Source organism: Enhydra lutris, unplaced genomic scaffold, assembly GCF_002288905.1.
Source record: "Enhydra lutris kenyoni isolate GAN:26980312 unplaced genomic scaffold, ASM228890v2 scaffoldscaffold1, whole genome shotgun sequence".
NCBI classification, from domain to species: Eukaryota; Metazoa; Chordata; class Mammalia; order Carnivora; family Mustelidae; genus Enhydra; species Enhydra lutris.
The window spans coordinates 22110183-22127646 of record NW_019154085.1 but is presented as its reverse complement, the minus strand read 5'-3'; positions in this window follow the sequence as shown (position 1 = coordinate 22127646).

Genomic DNA, 17464 nt, shown 5'->3' with positions numbered 1-17464 from the left:
TTCCTCATCTCTTAACCTAGTCTTTGACTTAAAAATCTAATTTATCTGATATAAGGATTGCCACCCCAGCTTTCTTTTGATGTCCATTAGCATGGTAAATTGTTTTCCACCCCCTCACTTTAAATGTGGAGGTGTCTTTGGGTCTAAAATGAGTTTCTTGTAGACAGTATATTGATTGGTTGTGTTTTTTATCCATTCTGATACCCTGTATCTTTTGATTGGGGCATTTAGCCAATTTACATTCAGGGTAACTATTGAGAGATATGAATTTAGTGCCATTGTATTGCCTGTAAGGTGACTGTTACTGTATATTGTCTCTATTCCTTTTCAGTCTACTACTTTTAGGCTGTCTCTTTGCTTAGAGGACCCCTTTCAATATTTCCTGTAGAGCTGGTTTGGTGTTTACAAGTTCTTTTAGTTTTTGTTTGTCCTGGAAGCTTTTTGTCTCTTCTATTTTCAGTGATAACCTAGCTGATTATACTATTCTTGGCTGCATGTTTTTCTCGTTTAGTGCTCTGAATATATTATTCCAGTTCTTTCTGTCCTGCCAGGTCTCTGTGGATAAGTCTCCTGCCAGTCTAATATTTTTACCATTGTATGTTACAGACTTCTTGTTTCCGGCTGCTCTCAGGATTTTCTCTTTGTCACTAAGACTTGTAAGTTTTACTATTAGGTGATGGGGTGTGGACCTATTCTTATTGATGTTGAGGGGGATTCTCTGCACCTTCTGGATTTTGATGCTTGTTCCCTTTGCCATATTAGGGAAATTCTCTACAATAATTTGCTCTAATATACCTTATGCCCCACTCTCTATTTCTTCTTCTTCTGGAATCCCAATTATTCCAATGTTGTTTCATCTCATGGTATCACTTATCTCTTGAATTCTCCCCTCGTGGTCCAGTAGTTGTTTGTCTCTCTTTTGCTCAGTCTTTATGCTCCATCATTTGGTCTTCTATATCACTAATTCTCTCTTCTGCTTCATTTATTCTAGCAGTAAGAGCCTCCACTTTTTATCATACTTCATTAATAGCTTTTTAAATTTCAGCTTGGTTAGATTTTAGTTTTTTTATTTCTCCAGAAAGGGCTTTTATTTCTCCAGACAGGGTTTCTCTAATATTTCCCATGCCTTTTTTGAGCCCAGCTAGCACCTTGAGAATCATCATTTTGAACTCTGGATCTGACATATTACCAACATCCATATTGATTAGGTCCCTAGCCTTCGGTACTGCCTCTTGTTCTTTTTTTTTTTTTTTTTTGTTTTTTTCTTTGGTGGTGAGTTTTTCTGCCTTGTCATTTTATCCAGATAAGAATATATGAACAAGAGAACAAAATACTTTCAGAAAGTGGTCGATTTTCTGTTTCTAGAATTGCTGATCTTCTTCTCTTCGATCTCCTGTTGGATTTGTAGGTGTTTGGAATGTTTTGATAACTATCTAGCTGAACTCCTGCTGCCTGATGTCATCTCAGCCTGTTACTCCTCTGCCATCTTGACTCCTTCTTCCACAAATAACATTTAAAAATTTCTTCCATAAAGACCAATTTGAAAGGATTCATATAGTAATAGAGACATTGTGGAAGCTGTTTTTAGTTAGTGATTCATTACATTCATGGTTTTGTAAACCAGGTAATCATAACTCTGGAAAGACTACTATTCCTTTTGGAGACATGGGATCAAGAGAGTTAGGGACAGCTCGCAAATGTTAGGGATAGGTGAAAGCCACAAGTGTTATACTCAAAAAAAGGAGGGAAAGTTCAGAAATGTAGATATACATTCTCCATAAGAATAAGTCAACTAAAATCTAGGGATGCCTTTGTTGGAAAGTAATAAACACAGAGATCAATTGGACAAAACCAGGAGCCAAGAGACACAATGTGCATCAGGTACCAGTACTTCATTCTTTTTAGGGCTGAATAATATTCCATTTTACAGATATATCACATTTGTTTATCCATCTTTCAGCTGATAGACATTTAAGTTGTTTTCATTTCTGGCTATTATGAATAATTCTGTTATAAACATTCATTTATACATTTTTATGTGGTCTTGGACTTTTATTTCTCTTTGGTAATGATTCATTATATTTTCCAGGTAATTTCTGCATTATAAGGTATTGCAAAGCAGAAGCAAGGAACTATATTTCCCAGAATCTCTCTTCATTTGATTCCTAGTTAGAATATGCCCATGAGAGACTCCTTAGTGATATTTGGAAGGTCAAAGACGAGGAAAGCCCATTATTTTACAGAGGTAGTTGACACCAGACACCTGAGGTAAAGGGTTTTTTTGAGCCAGCTGGATCTTCATTTCCTTCAGCTCAAAATAATCCACAGGCCAAAGTGGCATATTCTGTTCCCTCTTGATATAAACCCATACATGCCCAAAAGAGGTCCAGGAAAGCAATACCATATAGAAAGGAAGCTATGACTCCATTTCCATTTTTAGTTATATCATAAAGCTTTAAAAAAAATTGAAAAAGGAATGAAAAGTAATGGAGATTAAATCCAAATTCACATTCAAAATCACTCCAGCTGCATAATGAGTGATAATCAATAATCATGTTCTCCCACTGTGTTTATCCAATTCACTGCAACTTGCTAATCGAGAGGGATTGCACTCTGTTAAAAATATTTGGGTCTTGATATTCAGTCAGACATGAGAATCTTCTCACTACAGGGAAAAAAAAAAAGGTAATGGAGACTCTGGGGCATATTGGGAAATAAAAGGAAGCTATTAAATTGGTAATTTTATGCAGGAAGAAATCAAAGCACCAGAAGAGAAAGAATAAAAAAAGGGTAAGTCTTTCAGGAAGTGCCAAGCTGTCTCCTGTGATCTTTTTACATAACAAATACAACTTTTTTACTTAATCAACAATGTAGGGAGTAAGTATTAGGATGACTCTACATGAGCTGAACATAGTAGAAAATATTGTTGGGGAGAAAATGAGAGAACTTGCTGATAATACAGTACTTGCAAAACAAGCTTGTGATATTTCCCTCTTGACACCGTGTCTGTTGTCTACCAGGGCAATCATATCCAACAGTAATTGTCTAACAATTGTTCCGTACTGAGAAAATACTTCTGATTACAGACATTAACACGTTTAGGCATTAAACCTCCTCACTGTAATTACCCTTGAGCTTATTTTCACAAATGAATTAATATGCTGATCACTTGGACTAATACAACCAGCAAAAGGGTGATGAATTGCTTCCAAATCAGATAAAATGAAACATGACATCATTTAATTAATTTCATGGAAGTGGGGGGTTGAGGCAGAAAGAAAACATTTCCACTGGGGCTATCTTGCCAGAATGGGGTGTGAAGTCTGGGCAGGAAGAAGGGAAAAGTAGGTGAAACACGGTGTTACTGAAAGCTTCTTTGTTTTTGAGTAAGTGGGTTTGCATATTCCCTCTTACCACTTGACACGGTGATAATTTTGTAGCCCAGAGCAGGGCAATTGAGTGCCCCAGCAGAAGGACTTAGAAGGCAAAATGTGTGTGTTTCTCCATTTTAATGCTGAAGATAATTTGCCTTCCTGAATGAGTAGCTTGAACTAAAAGGATACAAATATCAAAAACTTGGTTTTTGATAAAAAATGAATAAAATAAAAAATAAATAAAAATGAAACAAGCAAACAGAAAGCAAAGATAGTCAGAGTGGCACCTGGGTCACTCAGTTAAGTGTCTGCCTTCACCTCAGGTCATGATCTCAGGGTCCTGGGATTAAGCCCAGTGGGGAGTCTGCTTCTCCCTCTCTCTTTGATCCTACTCCCTGCTGTGCTCTCTCTATGTTGGTCTCAAATAAATTGATAAAATCTTTATCTAAAAAAAAAAAAGCAGCAAAGACATGTAGAAAAAGAGATGTGCTAACAGTTGTGATTAGGGCACAAAATAAATTCTCCTTCCTCATAACCAACAAGTAAGGGATAGTGGGAAGGAACAATGTGGCTGGGTGAACAGGTAGTAAATGTTCCTGGTGTGGGTCCAGAGGTGACTCACTTGCGTGACTGTGAGGATAGTAATCCATCTTCCTGACTATACCTGTGTTGTTCAGTCACCCCCCCCCCAAAAAAAAGAGCTTCAGAAAAGCTACTGGCAAATCAATAGTCCTTTATTTAGATCATGGTTTGATTTCTTCCACTATCTCCTACCCATTCCTGTCTTTGAAGAAACTGGAATCACCTCCTAGGGATTTTTAAAGAAAACACATTTGATTTAAGGTGGTTTCCTCCAAACTTTACTTGAAGCTATTTTTGAGATGCAGAACTGGAGTATACCTATTAAAAATCCCATTGATAATAAGACAAATTAAAAACTTGAGATGTTTGAGTTATCACTTTACATTTTTTATAGAAAAAAATCATAGTCATGTTTTTATCACATAATAATAAATGAAGGCTTAAGTTTTCTTAGTCATTGGTTTTCCATTTTTGAGTAACAGTGCATAACTTTGCAAACAATGGGCTCTAAGCAATGCTTGTTAATTAAATTTATATATATGAGAATACAAGCTCAGTAATCCTACAATCTGATTTGGGTCTCAGCTACTTACTGTGTGACTTCAGGCAACCTGTTTCAAGTCTGCATTTTCTTAACTACGAAATGAGCTCAATCACACATATAGGCTTGGGTAAAGATTTGATGTAGGAAATATATAAAATAGCTTGCATTCAATAACTATTGATTTTTTTCTTTTCATCAATTGTTGAAATTGCCAATATTTATTGTTAGCATGATTCTATTAATTCAACATGTTGATCTCACATCCATTCAAAGCACATCCACACCTACACCAAATATACTTCCCTCCTTAACGTCTCTATGCTGCTCCCATTCTTACCCATCTTCAAACGTTTTTTTATAAACAGTGAGGATAATCATCTTAAAATACAAATTGGATTTGTCATATTATGTACTTTAATACCCTTCAGTTACCAGAATTTATACTTCAAATGAAACCCAAACTTCTTTCCATTCCTACGTTCTTTGACTCCTACTTTCCCAGTTCATCCCTATTGCTCTGTACCTAAGTCCTTCTATTTAAATATTAAAGAAAACATAAACATTAAGAGTCTAAATAATGAGCACAGAGTGGAAAAGTTTTAGTGCCCAATAAGGAGCCCAATTTAGCAGAGTCTTAGCTCTGGATGAGGAGGTTGGAGAAAGAGTAGATTTTGTAAAGCCAAAAAGAAGAACAAAAGAGGGAACTGTTCAAGACTAAGTGAGAAGCCTCTGGAAACACAGGGTGGACTGTTGGTGTAGTCTTGCTTGTTTGGTGAGTCCTGTGGGCTGTGTGGTTTATGCTAAGCATGTGGACAGCCTGCCTAGATGGTGAGGTCCAACTGCCTCCACTATGATGGCACCATGTCAGAGTCAGGATGATGGTATCCAGGCAAGTCCACTCCATATCTCCAAAGCTGGGTGGCCAGGTCTGTATTGGTCCCAGCCATACTTGTCTTTTTTCATTTCTGGAATACACATGCCTGGCTTGAGGTTTTTGAAGATGCTCTTCCTTCTTCTTGGAACATTCTCCTACTCTTCATCTATCTCTCTCATTCTCTTTCTTCAGAGCTCACCTAAAATTCTACCTCCTCCAAGAGATCTTTCCTGACCACCACTTTATCTCCTCATATTCTTTACCTCAGCTCATTTTTCTTCATTGCACTTAGAATAATGTGTAACCATTCTACTTACTTACTTATGTATATATGTGCCACTCATGCATGCAGGCATACATCTATGTCTCTATGTGTCTATCTATTTATTTGTTAGTCTCTATCCTATTAGGCTTTAAACTGCATTTGTGGAGTGAGCTACAGAAGAGAAATAGGATTGTTTTTCACCTCATTTTCTTTAATTCAACAGGCAAAAGGGAAGCTATGATGACTGAATGAGTGTCAAAAAATCTAGTTATATTTAATTCATAGGTATTACATAGAGATACCATTCATATATTTGTATGCAGTCAGCCTTTGGAGCAAGCAAATGTCCTCTAACTGCAATTTCAGACTGGTCAAGGTAACAGACCTTTTTCATTAAGTACTTCCAAATTTCTAATCTATCCATGAACGTGAAAAATCTGTGCTAATTAAAGCCTGTCATATAGGCCAATAGTGCAGAGAAGACCTGGGAGGTTCCTAAAATTTAAAGGAGCAGCCTCTGTATTAAACATAACTAGGATTTTCTGTACCACAATGCAAGATGTTGTTTCATTCTGGTTTTGTTACCTGATTTATGAGCCACTGTTAAAATGCTCAGTGGGATTTTCACCTTGTAAAGTGTTGATCAATTTTTGCAGCTAGAAAAAGGAAAACTGCTCAATGTAGAGAACATTTGCTAGAACAAATTTAGTGGGTAAAATTCCCACTTCTTTTACATCATCCTGTCATGTGTCCCAAGGATTTCAAACTCAAATGTCTTCAGAGGTCTGGCAGAGTGATTTTATTTCTTATTGGCAGCTGGGCTGTGCAAAATGGAGACTTCTCAGCTAGCTAGGGGTAGTCACTGTCAGTTCCAGAAAATTCTTGCCATGCAAAAACAAATCCATGAGTGCAGTTTTGTCCGATTTTCTAATTTTTCAAGAGAAGTCAGATATCAAAATTTTTCAAAAATTATGTATATAATAGAAAACATACAAATTTTGTGTATATGTATATATATATATTTATTATATATATAATGAGAGCAATTAATGGAAAAGTTTTGAAACATGACATGAACCAACAACAGAAGTCTGTGGGGTAAACATTCTCTTCCAATTTGTGGCTTCTGCACTAAATCATGCTTTTATTCTCTAGAGCAACACTATTCATTAGAAATGTAACATAGAGACACATATGTAATTTTAAGTTTTCTAGTAGCCACATTAAAAGGAATAAAAAGAACCAAGTAAATGTAAAGTAAACAATGTATTTTACTTAACCCAATATATCTGAAGTATTGTACTTTGACTACATATTCAATATAAAAATTAAAGGTAGTATATTTTACATTCCTTTTATTGTACTACATCCTTGAAATGTGGAGTGCACTTTACACTCACAGTGCAACTCAATGTGTAACAATCAACAAAGTCATTCAACAAGTTATGCTGTGCTCACCACAAGTGTAGCTACCATATCTGTTTCATTTTTAATGGCCACATAATATTCATTATATTCACAAACCATAAGTTATTTATCCAGTTCTTGAATGTTAGACATTTAAGTTGTTCTTATTTTTTCATTAAAATGAACCATATCATGATTAACATTCTTCTACAGAGTTTTCCTGAAGAAAAATTTCCAGAAATTTAATTTCTGAGTTGAAGGGGCCAAAAAAATTAATTAAAACAAAAAAATAAAAGGTCAAAGTTTGTGCCAGTGCCAATGTACATCCTAATTTATATTTTATTTGAAAATCCCTTTCTTTAATCTGACCATAACTTTTTTTAGCATTACTAATCTCATAGGGAAAAAATGATGCCTCATCATTTTAATTTTTATTTACCAAATGAATTTTTTCTTGTCAAGATGGCATCATTATTCTCATTTTGATGCATTTCTTCTAAAAATGGCAATACTAGATAAAATAGAGCTGGAAACACAAGAAGTGGATAGGTTAAATTCAAATTTATGAAGTTAAATATGATTGGAAAATGTCCTTTTGCTCATTTTTAAATCTTGTATTGATCTTTACACTGTTGTTTTGTCAGAAATATTTGCATATTAAATTATAAAACTTTAACTTACCATATATATTGCAAATCATAATTTCCAGTTTAATTTTTTTATCTCTTTTTTTCACTGCATGAAAGTTTTCTTTTTTTTTTTTTTTTTACGTTATTGGATCACTTTACTCAGTCATTTTTATTATAGTTTCCTTCTCTGGTTTATGGTTAGAATTTATGCAAGATTATTTAAATGCAAGATTACTTAAATTTATTTTTTAAAATAAATATTTTAGTAGTGCCTGGGTGGCTCAATCAGTTGACCATCTGACTGTTGATTTAGGCTCAGATCATGAGGGCTGTGAGATCAGCCCTGCATTGGGCCCTGTGCTGGGCAAGGGGCCAGCTTCAGATTGTCTCCTTCTGCCCCTCCCCCCACACTTGAGCTCTCTTTCGCTCAAATAAATAGATAAATAAAATCTTAAAAAAAATAAAAATTTCATTTATATAAAATCATTTATGTCTCTAGTTGATTATTAATGTATCATCATTAGTCACTAGTAATGTTTAGGTATTGCGAAGTTGGTTTTCATTTGCAGACAACAACTAAGATTCATAGAGCTTTTTGATATCAGAGTCAACAGTCAGTATTTTTCTAAAAACAACTTCACTGCACTGTTTTCTAGGTTAGCATAGTAGGTCAATATTAAAGAAAAATATTAAGAAAAAGTTTCCATTTCAATGATGGGTCCTACATAGCATCTGTATCTCTTTCACCTTCTCTTAGAAATTACCCACACAACAAAAATAATGAAAAGTCAAAACACAAATTCCATCTTTGTTGGAGTTAGGGGAAACGAATAGGTGGAAATTGTATTATAACAGTTGAAAATTAAGTAGTGAGCAAAAGCAGAGAGGAGATAGCCATAAATGCAAACACCTTTTCAAATCTCGGAATTGCAATTCTCTAAAGTGAAGTGCATATACCAAAGTGAAAAGTAGATAGTTCTATTTGCAGAAGGAACTAGATGTATGGGGGTGATTTATGGAACTTCTTTATTATCAGTTTGGTTCTGAAAAGCAGGAAAAAATGAGTTGAACAAAGCGTTTTTGTTTTGTTTTGTTTCATTTTTTGTTTTGTTTTGTTTTTTAAAGGCTAAAGTTTCAGGTAATAACCAAGCTTATATTGAAAGTTAGGGAAGTAGGGAAGGTGTTTTAGTGAAGTTTGAAAGGTGTTTGCTTTTCACCATTGCTAATGAGAAGAAAAAATGAAGCTAACTCATAAAAATTTCTTGTTAGCCAAAAACACAGTTCTAGGTTGTTCACTTACAGTAGCCTTCTGCAAATAGCTGGTCCAGGAAAATTCACCTTATTGAAAGATGAGTTGGAGTGATCAATGTAGGGTCAATACGAACATGCTGTCAAAAAAGTTATAAAAACAAGTGGAAAACAAATGACAATTGAAAATTACTCAGAAGAAAAATTTGCCATAAGTCAGATGAAACATATTGCATTTTCTCATGAATTAAAAACTTAAGTAATTACCTCTGTAAAACAAGAGTGTAAAGTACATATACATAGATCCAAAGAATAGGTGATGAGAAAACAGAAGGAACTAAAATATAGGATAGCAGAACTCAAGACATGAAATGAAGAAAAAAATGAAAACTTCACACACACAAACATCACAGCAAACTGGAAAAATTACGAGACTACAGAAAGCACAGTAAGGGACATAGAGGAAAAGAATAATTAAATAAAAATGAACAGAGATAATTTTAAAGAACTAGACAGAAGAATATATATATGGAGTAAAACAAATGAGATCTAATATATGTATAGAATTTCCAAAGTAGGAAACTGACTGCATAGAATAAGGAATATAATTAAATTAAAAAACGAGAAACGTTTACAGAAATAAAAGTAAGACATTTTAAATGTGCAGATTGAAAAGGCATACTATGCCTCAGGAAATATTAAAAATAATTTTCAACATCTAAGATAAATAAAGAATGGTTTCTATAGTCAAGGTGAAAGATCAATTCATTTATTTATGAAAAACAAATCAAGCTGACCTCATAGCATTCACAGCTATTTATTTATTTTACTGCTTTCCACAGCATTCAATGTTGGACCTCATATTATTCACAGCTATTTATTTATTCTACTGCTTTCCACAGCATTCAATGTTGGAAAGCAGTAGAATAAAACTTTTGATACCACAAGAAAAAATAAAAAATAAAAAAAACTATGCTAGAATATTATGTTAAGTCAAATATCATTCAAACATGGAAGGAACATCAAATAATTTTAAAATTGTAAGAGTTCAGGAATATCTTGTCCATGAGGTTTTTGGTAAAATGAGTAAAGGATCATTCAAAATCAATTGTAAAAGTTTTTTCAGTGAGTGTTGAATTTATGTAACAATGCAGCAAATACAAAAATAAATAAGGTACAAAGGAAAGGTAAATTTGTAGGTAAATATAAGTGAATATTGACTATACAAAGCTATAATCATGAGACTAGTTGATTTAAAAACATATGTAGGTAGGATTAAGATGCATGACAAAATAAATCAAAAGTCAGGGATGGGGTAAGGAGAGATGAGTGTTCTAAGTTCCAGTATTATCAGAGAAGTGGTAAATGTCATTTTTATGAAACTATCAATGACCAAAGATAAATTCCTGTAATCTTTGAGTAACAGCTAAGGGAATATTTAAAGATCTTTAACTTTAGATTAATCAAAAGGAAATCAGGAAAAGAAAGAAAAACAGCATCAAACAGAAAATAGAAATACAGTAAATGCACACAAGTGTATGACTGAGTACATTAAATGTAAATGGACTTCATTATGCAGTTAACCATCATATATATCAGCCTAAAGGAAACAAACTGCAAATAAGTATTGTACTCTGCTTTTTGGATTTTACTTTTTGAAATAACATGGCTATAAGAATTTTGAAACTAACTTGTGCGTATTGCAGGATTTAGCAAATGAGGAAATGTGACTGAGAACCTGGTTCTCACTGTGGAAAAAGGGTGACATTAGATATATGAAGAATTTTGCAGGTGCGTTAAATTGAAAGTATCAGTGTAATCTCTAACCTCTCTCTTTCTCTCATCTCAATACATATATATCCACTGTAAGGGTCTAGAAACAATGACACACAAGCATCAATGAGAACACTTAACATTCATATCCTCATTTCTAAATACGTTTCTTCACTAAAAGGAAACAGGATACCGTAGAAGAATAAAGGATTCCAAAGCTGGAGAAAAGAACATAGAAGATAAACCTGAAACATCTTCGTGTGTAACAAAGTAAGCAGTGTCCTCACTAGTAGACCAAAAAAAAAAGATTGATTTTTTTTTTTTTAATTTTTTATTTTATTTTATTTCTTTGCTGAAGAGATGTTGTCCCAGAATACAGGAGCCAGGCTGAAAGTGTTCCCAAATATTGAGCAATATGATCATGAAAAGAAATAAGAACAGTAATGAGTTATAATACTCTGAATAAAATAAGAATCCACGAGCCCATTCTGATAGTAAATACTATGTAAATAATAGGAAACTATTCCTTATAGTGCAATGCTTACCACTCTTAATCCATGATAAATCTAGTAGGGAAAAATACAACTAACAATATATGACCTAAGTAAAATAAGGTGTATCTAATGGGTACTCCTTAGTTACCAATGTTTATCTGATGGATGTACGTCATACTTTAGATGTTAAAAAGAGAGACTACAGGGGTGCCTGGGTGGCTCAGTGAGTTAAGCTGCTGCCTTCGGCTCAGGTCATGATCTCAGGGTCCTGGGATCGAGCCCCGCATCGGGCTCTCTGCTCAGCAGGGAGCCTGCTTCCCCCCTCTCTCTGCCTGCCTCTCTGCCTGCTTGTGATCTCTTTCTGTCAAATAAATAAATAAAATCTTTAAAAAAAAAAAAAAGAGAGAGACTACATCTTATTCCCCTGAGTCCCCAAACTGACTGTATGTTACTACCCCAAAACTTCTATGTATTCTCCAAATGTAGAAATTGTATATTACCAGATTTCAAAGCTATGAAATGAAAAATTATTAAAAATTCCCATAACAAAAGACTATATTACAGAGGTCAGAAGATAACGAGTTAAACTAAAAAGCAAAAATGCTAGAAAAGAATAATTATAATAGTAATAAATACACATGGGGATACACTCAATGCAATGTTCAAAACAAATTTACTTATATTTAGAAATACTTAATGTGCTTATATTAATAAATGAAAATAAATATTAATATAGAAGTTAAATTGCCCAATCAAAAAGTTTGAGACAAAACCAAGAAGATAAAAGAGAAAGTGAGAGTGAAGATATAAAAAGATGCTTAGTATTACTCATAGTGACATTCATTTATATTAAAATAACGCTGTTATACAACTTCTAGCTAACCAAATTAGACATGCCTGGTAGTTTAATAACTGTGTTGGCAAGGGTATTCAGAGACTGGCACTCTCTTACTTGCTGGTGATGGTATAAATGAGTATGAACTCATGGGAATGCACCTTGACCAATGCCAGCACAAATTATTAACCCATCTCCTTTTATAGAGCAATTCCACCCCTAGGTGTTTGTCCCAGGAGTACACTGCATGGTTGAGAAAGACTCCTAAGAGGTTGTTTGTTGAGTATTGTTTGTGATGTAAAACAGCAGAAACAACCTCAAGGTCTATCAATAAAGAACTGGCTAAGCAAAATATGTGGGATCTGTCTATGCAGTGGACTACTACACAACCAACTAAATGAACAAGAAAGCTCTTTTTGTAGTGATATGGACCAATATCCATTTTCTGTATCGTTGACTATAAAAAACAGTATGTAGAATGGAGGTAAACAAAATCTACCTTTTGCTAAAAAATTTAAAAGTTTATATTTTTGTTTTATCGACATAAAGAATATTTCTAAGATTTTTTTTAAGAAACTGTTAATGATTGTGGTCTCCACGGAGAGGATTTCTGTAAGTATACGGTGCATATTCTTTTATAGTCGTTTAATTTGTACTGAATAAAATAAATAAGATCATGGTTATATTTAAAAGAATGGAAAACAACAAAAGTGAAGAAGAAAATATATTGGTTTATCATATCTTATGTGAAGGCAGTAGAATGTTTTCTCTAGCACCTGGGAAATGCACTAAAAGCAATAGAGTTAATTAAAATGCCCTCTATATGTTAAAAAAGTGAGTAAACAAGCCTGGTGGGCCCATTTTCCTTTAAAACTCCATTATTATGCACTTGAATAAATGCTAATTAATCCCTTAGAATAGGGCTTATCCCTCAAATGTCACCACCTATATGTTACCACTACCAGTTTATACAGTATTTTAGTGTGTTAATTAAAAGAATGTTTTATGATGCACTGATGGCTTGTTTCTAGGGGAAATGCACTTTCATCACTGCTCATCATATTTGGTAAGTTTTTAATATTTAAGAGCAGAATTCTCAAAAGAGAAAATATTTTTGTAAGAAACTGAAATCTATTTTTACATAATTTCTAAATAACCAGGATTTGTTGATCTAAACAGGCTTTAAAAAGTGATCACTCAGTAAAAGCCTTGTGAATTAGAAATAGCACTAGTAATTCATGGATTCTAGAAGGGTCAAAAAAAAGGAGAAACAAGAATGAATTGTTCTTCTTAATTCATAGATGTGTGTATATGTGCATATTTGTTTTTCACATGTCTGTCCATGCGATGTAATATGACTTTCTATAACATGTAAGACTGGGTTCCGTGCAAGCTCCCCACTTTCCAGAGACGTTAGAGTTTAGTAGTAACTATAGTATGAGCTGAAACAAAATCAATATTGAAAGAAAGTACTGGAAATATGAGTATTAGAATTGAGAAGGCTATGAAAGGGAGGATTCACTCACATTTATGGCTGAAAAATCTCTCTGACCCCATCAATTCTTAGAAAAAGTAAGATTTGAGTTTAATGGAGATGGAAGTACACAGACTCCAGAGCAAGTGCAGTTTCCACTGTAATTAATTTAAAGCCTGTTTTAATTCTTATACTTTTGATTAAGTATAGTTTTGATTAAGACTTTTGTTTTTTAAGTAGTTCACAAGAATCCAGCATTTTACACAATGGTTAAGAGCACAGCCTCCAAGATTAAGTAACCTGGACTTCCAATCCTGGATTCAGCCAATGAATATCAGTGTAGCTTTTGGTCAAATGAGTTGAGTTATGGGAAACTCAGTTTCCTAATCTGTAAATTCTTTATAATAACACCTATTTCATGAGATTGTAAAGATTAGGTAAGAAAAATTACATTAATGCTCAAGTATTACTCAAAAATGATAGTTATTAGTAAAATAAAATGGTGAACTTATTTTGAATTAATTCATTCTATTTTATTTTGATATTTAGACATGCTTAAGTATGTCCAGACACTCAATAAGTCTGTGGTCGTGTAATTAGATTCTTGATGGCATACCAATTAATAAAAACAGCTCAATTCCTCCCTCCTTTCCTTCCTTCCCTTTTGTTTCTTTCTTTCTTTATTTTTGTCTTTCTTTCTTTCTTTCAACTCTTTCTCTCTTTCTCTTTTTATTGGTTTTGTTAAATGATGAATCTTACTCCACATCCTTAGAGATTTTTTTTTTCTATCTAGGCCAAAGATAAGAAACCTCTATCAATTCTTCACCTTGATCTTTGATATTTAGACATGGCAGTTTCGGAATACCTCAAATTGATATTGGTATGGGGGAACAGAATGTCAGAACACTTTAGATGGGCCATAGGACTATTTTAATTACTTAGCATCTTCAGTTCTGGTAAATACCTGTCTTACCTCACTGATTTTTTTTTATAAGAATTTTGATCTAATTTCCCTAAGGTGATGTTCCAATGGAGAGAAAAAAAAACCTCCAAATATTAATATAAACATGTTTAATTACTGCTTGACAATTAACTAGTAGCAGTGTGCAAGGAAAAGTGCATTGGGGAAAATAATAAATCCAGAAGTGAGTTGGATTTAAAGTACAGAAACTCAATAAATCAGTAATGGTACAGATTTTTTCCATGCAGTCTCCTAAGAAGGAGAAGCATTAAAATAGCATTGCGAAATTAGGTGGGATCATACCAGATCATACCAGAACTAGTATCCAAAGCAGTCCATGATGAGTAAGAATCCAGTAAGGTTGCTGGGTCACTTGTAATATACTAATTATGAAAAATTCCCCAGCTTTTCAACCCTCCATATAGGCACATAAATTTCAAGAAGATATGTAATTCATCCGGGAAAAGGTAGCATCTATTTTCCTACTCCTTGGTCTGGACCAACTTGTTTTTCTAAGAAGAATGTGTTATATTAAATGTGTTAAAAAGAAGTGATGGTGTAGCAGTACTGTCTAGCCCTCAAAAGGCCTAGATCTTCTCTTACCTCCCTTGAATTTCTGTCTCTTCCATTAGAACAAACCCTGGGCAACCTGCTGGAGGAGAATTTAGGTATACCCACTCCAGAACCCTGTTTGCAGCAGATTGTAGACATTTGACTAGCTGAGAGTTAAACTACTTCCTAGTTGAGCCCATCCTAAACTGCTTAATCCCAGAATTGTGAGCTAAATAAATGTGTTGTGTTGTTCAGCTACTATATTTTAGAGTTAGTGACAATGAGCTGATAATATTTCAATAGCTATGGTTAAGCAAAGGGTTTCTTAGCAACCCAGATAGTCCATCTGATTTAGAGCTACACCTTAGAAAATATTAGGGTACAGAGTGGAATCTTGCTGCAGTAGTAGAAAATTTTTCCTAGCTCAAGCCAGAAGACTAAGGGTAAGGACCAGGGTGTGGTTTCAAGCTCAGCAAGGAACTGGAGTAAAATCAGTAACCTACAGTTTAGACCTGGTTACCCAGATTGGAGAAAAAAAAAAGCTCAGTAGAAAATAGGGTGTCTAGAGTTTCAAACATTTGTCAGGTTGACCAATTCCAGACATTCTGAGGCTGATAGTAGACTTACTAAGAACTGGGCAGACCTGAGCTTGCAGGGGACAGACTTCAGCCATGAAAACTGAGAGATCTGTCCAAGACAGGAATGAGACAGGGAAATAATGAGACAATAAGGAGAACCAGAAAGTAGGAAGGAAGTACAGTGTTGTGCAGAGGTGATAGCAAGCTACTGTGGGAGCATGTATCTTCCATCTTCCCGCAAGCGTTGTCATCACCACTTCCCTCCTCATTCCTCCCCACATGGAGCAAATTTTATCTTACTATATTATAAGAAATGTAGAGATAATTTAAAAGGCAGAGTATGATGATCAGGTAAGTTGGTGTATAGCTATTGTGTTATTTACAAAACAGATGTAAAAGGAGACAAGAATAATATACAACAAAACAGAGTTATATAAACATATGGCAATTTTGCCTTAAAGACTAAAAGCAGAATGAACTCTTTAGAATGTTTCTGAGGATTGATGAGAAGGCCCAAGGATTTGAATAGATAGCATCAAGTTAATGGATATTGAAGAGAACACTGAATCTGGGCTCTGATTCATCCTCATCTGTAGTAATTATGTTGAGTTCTGAACAATAGGTTTTTAATTTAATTTAATTTAATTTATTTTTAAAGATTTTATTTATTTATCTGTCAGAGAGAAAGAAAGAGAGAGCAAATACAAGCGGGGAGAGCAGCAAGCAGAGGGAGAAGCAGGCCCCTTGCTGAGCAGGAAGCCCAAAGCGGGACTCCCATCCCAGGCTCCTGGGATCACGACCTGAGGTGAAGGCAGATGTTAACCAACTGAGCCACCCAGGCATCCCGTTTTTATTTTATTTTGTTAAAATATTTTATTTATTTATTTGACAGAGAGAGTACAAACAGGGGGAGCAGCAAGCAGCAGAAGGGGAGAAGCAGGCTCCCCACTGAGCAGGGACCCCCCCCCCCCCGAAATAGGGCTCCATCCCAGGATCCTGAAATCATGACCTGAGCCAAAGGCAGATACTTAACTGACTGAGCCACCCAGGTGCCTCTGGACAATAGGTTTTTATTTTTATTTTATTTTTATTTATTTATTTTATTTTATTTTTTTGGACAATAGGTTTTTAAAAAGATCACCCACACTTAGAACAAATATGAGGCAAAGGGTACCTGGTATTTAAATGGTCTGGCACCCTGTTTGAAGGAAATAGTTGCAAGGGCTTAGAACTTTCAATATGAAAAATAGAAGGCCGGTACTCCTGGGTGGCTCAATCAGTTAGGTATCTGCCTTTGGCTCAGGTCCTGGTCCTAGGATCCTGGGATAGAGTCCTGCACTGGGCTCCTTGCTCAGTAGGGAGCTACCTCTGCCTGCCTCTCCCCCTGCTTATTCTCTCTCTCTCTCTGACAAATAAATAAATAAAATCTAAAAAAAGAAAACTAGAAGACAAAAAAGAAATGGCCATTGTCTCTGATTATATAAAGACCAATAGTGTGGCTAGAGATTTATCCCAAGATTCTCTGTGACAAACTGGACATAGAAGAATTCAGATTGCAAGGGACATAGGCTGCAGAAGGGAGAGAAACTGAAATTTTAAAACAAAATTGAAGTTCCACTGGATCATATTTTGAGATTGGAAACTCATTTGTTGAGACTAAAGTTTCATTACTTAGGTATAACCAGGAAACACCAACTTACACAATAGATTTAAGGAGACAATGAGAGGGAAAAATAATAATGCTTTCTGACTGTTTTATGAAATACTTGTTACGTGTACTAACGTAACAAGAAACATGTGTTTTCTAAAATCATGCTTTGTTCTCCTGTGCTTACTGTATCTTGAATAAGGGTGATCAAAGTAAATGGCAAAGC